The 3,877-nt window shown below is 42.5% G+C and overlaps 1 pseudogene across 1 annotated transcript; it reads right to left on the bottom strand.

Moving 5' to 3' along the window:
* Window positions 1-213: 213 nt before the first annotated feature.
* On the bottom strand, window positions 214-3,544 carry LOC309890929 (zinc finger CCCH domain-containing protein 11A-like; annotated as a pseudogene). The gene is made up of 6 exons: window positions 3,491-3,544; window positions 3,170-3,289; window positions 2,268-2,391; window positions 1,635-1,837; window positions 832-951; window positions 214-294 (listed from the first exon to the last, which is right to left on the bottom strand). The product of its transcript is annotated as a zinc finger CCCH domain-containing protein 11A-like (transcript).
* Window positions 3,545-3,877: the final 333 nt, after the last annotated feature.

Here is a 3,877-nt window from a genome sequence, read left to right as displayed (position 1 = left end):
TTACTGTCAAAAATACAGCAAGCAGAGCATGTAAAGAAGAGAGGTGACTAATTTGCCTCTGATTGCCCTTTGAACTCCCATTTAGAATACCAGCTGGCTGAGAATCAGGTTGCTTTATGCCCCCAGCTAAAAATGGAAGTCTGTCCCTCAAGCAGCTCCCAGTCACCATCACCTGCCGTGAACAGGATAAGAAAGTAGGGAATATTTACTCACCACCGTGTCTCTTATTTTTTTCCTTCATCTTCTGCCATTTGATTTCCTCAAGTGTTTTTATTCCAAAATTCAGATTGCCCTCTGAAAACAGGAAACAGTTCATGAGACAGGCTTAGAGGCACTCACTGAGGACCACAGGTCCTCAGGCTTCTTAGCGCTCAGGAACTTTCTGAAGTATTTCGAATAAAGCCTGTCAACACTCCTCACAAGTGAAAGAGCCATAGAACCAATGGCATTTTGCCCCTCCTTTCATCCTTCAGGGTTCAAAATGTAGTTTTAATTTTAATCCATTTACACGATATTAGATCCATATTTTAATCCATTTACACGATATTAGATCCCTCTATCGTTAGATATGGCTTATCAACAGTGGTTGCAAGGCTGCACGTGCAGCCATTTAAACTCCATGCTGTGGCCCTGTTTTGTTCTCCAAAAGTAAAGAAAAGGAGTTCACCTTTCTGACCCAATGGGCACATGATGGTATTAATGGCAGAAATGAGATCATGGAAATAACCGACTCCATTCAGCACCCCTACATTTTGTTGTGTTTTTACACCACGCTGCTTTTGACTTAACTGTCAAGTTCTTCTGATTTATCCTACTAAGGTGCTGGCATACCTTGTTTAGTAGTAATAGAACTGCCTTTCCGAGTGGAAATCACCCGTAATCCATTTTTGCCTTCCGCAGCTGGATGCTGGACGGGAGTTTTAGTTTCTTCTCCTTCCTCAGAAAGTTGGTCTGAAGGGGAAAAATCGATTCAGTTATGCATAGACCAGGTTGGTCATGATTACGTAGCTCATGCAGTGACACTTCAGCCCATGGTTCATATAAAAAACTTTGTTGCTGTTTTGTTTTTTTGTTTGTTTGTTTGTTTGTTTGTTTGTTTGTTTTTAAACAGCTACACTGACCTGATGAACTCCTAAGTAGAATACACTAGGACAAAACATCTAGGACTCTAGATTCTCTCTGCAGCTTTAACTACTACACAACACATTGCTCTTCAGACAGAAAAAAGAAATTTCCTTCCTAGTTTCACATAGAACTTTACACAAAAGACCAGCTAAAGCCAGGAGTGGTTCTAAGCTTTCCTCCAACGTTTCAGCTTCTGTCCACTGACTGCCAGACAAAGCCACCAGTGACCTGGCCAGACTGCCTGCCCTATCGCTAGTCAGACCTCAGGTCATCTGATTTATACATTCATTTACAGCAAAGATTCCTTCCAAGAACCAAAGATTTAACACATTCATTTACAGCACAAATTCCTTCAAGAACCAAAGATTTAACACATTCATTTACAGCACAAATTCCTTCAAGAACCAAAGATTTAACACATTCATTTACAGCACAAATTCCTTCAAGAACCAAAGATTTACACATTCATTTACAGCACAAATTCCTTCCAAGAACCAAAACATGCTCACCATCATCACCTTCATCATCATCTGCAGCATTGATTACAACTGGAGGGTGTGTAGGGCTTGGGACATTTTCAGAGTTTTCCACTTTCGTCACCCCCTTAGCTGTGGAGAGGGATTTGACTGGACAGAAAGTTTGTTTTGCTGCAGTGACATCTGAGCCACTTTCAGATCATCGTCCGCGGACTCAGGCGGACTTGGCAGTGTAGCTAGAGGAAGACGAGGATCATCGGTAATATGGCAGTTTAAAACTTTGACCACAATGCAAAGAGATGGTAGCAAAGGCAGATAACCTGCACAGACAACGAATTCAGCATCTCCTTTTGCCCATCCCATCACTGCTTACACCGTGAACAATGATTTCCCTTCCAACAACACCACATCTCCCTACCACCCAGCAAAAGAGGAAACAACAGGAAGCAAACTGCAAGGCAAACATCACACAAAGCAAAGAGAAGCTGAGCACGAAAGCAGAAAACAAACACCAGCAGTACACTCGGTGCAGTACACCTATGACTGCAGACCTTTTCCTGCACTCACAAATGAACAGTTACCTGACGCCCCCTACAGGATTGGCACCCACTAAGTAATACTCAAAATTAATTCTTCAGCGCTTAAAGAAAAAGGACCTAAACTCACTCTTGCTTGGTGGTAAGAATTGTCCATCGATGTAACGTCCCTTTGCATGATGAAAAGCACAGTTGGCTTTCTGACAGCCTCCCGGCTGGTTCTCCCAGTAGCAAGGAATCTCACTGCGCTTTTTCTGAAGACAGAAAGAAAGAAAAGCTCGTGATAACATGCACCTGAGGCTTGCAAAGAGATGCACAGCTCCAGATCGTGACAGCTGTCACAACACAGTGCTGAAACATCATTCCAAAGGTCAGTTTCTCAGTTAAGTGTAGTATTTCTGGGCATATTCACAAAGTTTGCATAAGCTGTAACCACTATGCACATTTAGTTTGGTCATCACTCAGTTTGAGAAGACAGGCACTCTCAGACATCAGTTGAGGGTGGCTTAAACTAATACACCTAGGATTATACTAGGATTATTCAGAGGGAAAAAGAACATCTGAAATTGCCTAGGTTAACCCTGTCTAGAACTACTTCTTGGAGACTTAGTTCTGCTGCACCTTTAACTTTCCCCACTTCCTACCCCAGGCAGCTACAACAGCGTTATCTGAAGGACTGTGGGTCAGAAGAGACCTGATAGTTCATTATCAAGCCTGCTCCCATGAGGATAGAACAGCCTGTTTATTACCCCCCTGCTCCAGCAGGTTTTAGCAGTCTATTTAACAGCTATTCTGCATCTCTTGAGAAAACTGTCAGCATCTAATAAAAAAAATAAAAAAATATCTTGCTAAGACATACCTAAGGCATTGATTTTATTTCCCTCTGCTTCCTCCCACCCCCTCTCTTGGTAACAGAAACCAGTATGATTTTGAAGCAAACAAATCTATCCTGCAAAAGCACAATCAGTACACCTACGGCACTGAAAAATGCTTTTGTGGATTTATTTTGAGAACACATTGTTAGGCACTCACGTCAATTTCCATGTGTCTGAATCGGCAGACATTCCTGAAACAACGACCCTCCTGCCACAGCTTGCAGACCGTCTCATTGCCCAGAGCAGCTTCGCAGTGGCGGTAGGCACATTTGTCTCCCTGGAACCAAAAGGAAACCAACAAGGAAAATAGAGTACAGCCTCAAAAATGGCCATGCTGCTGCCTAATGGTGCTACAACTGAATTCACAATCTATCTGGTTCTCAAGTTAACCAAAGACCAGTGTGCTTCCTCCTCCTAATCTACTCCTTCCTGAAAAAAAAGGGGGAAAAAAAGCAAAGCAAAGGAAAGCCAGCCATACCTTGGTACAGGTAGAATAGAAATAGAAGTAGCAATCGTCTCCTTGTTTAGACATGCCGACGAGTTCTGCTAACAAGCTCGGGTTCTCTCCACAGGGACTTCCTCTGCTCTTGGAGAGAGCTGTCTTCACCCTTGCTTGGGCTGAAAGTCTTCTACTGGCTTGTGATCAGTGAAATCTTCTTTTTAAAAGTAACCCGAAAGAAAGTAACAAGTGAAAAATAATGAGGAACCAACATTTTTCCAGCTTTCTTCAGTTAATCAAATCAAGTTATCAGTCTCTCAAAGAGAGCAAAGCCTTGAAATCAGCTGTTACATGAACTAACTAAATATTAAAGTTCTGTAAAGCTGCCAGGAGCTTTGTCAGCAAGCGTTCTCTTCCACATCCTCA

The sequence above is a fragment of the Aythya marila genome, assembly GCF_965140915.1.
Source record: "Aythya marila genome assembly, contig: HAP1_HAP1_SCAFFOLD_230, whole genome shotgun sequence".
Lineage (NCBI taxonomy): Eukaryota > Metazoa > Chordata > Aves > Anseriformes > Anatidae > Aythya > Aythya marila.
The sequence above is the reverse complement of the archived record's forward strand: the minus strand, read 5'-3'. Positions and strand labels throughout refer to the sequence as shown.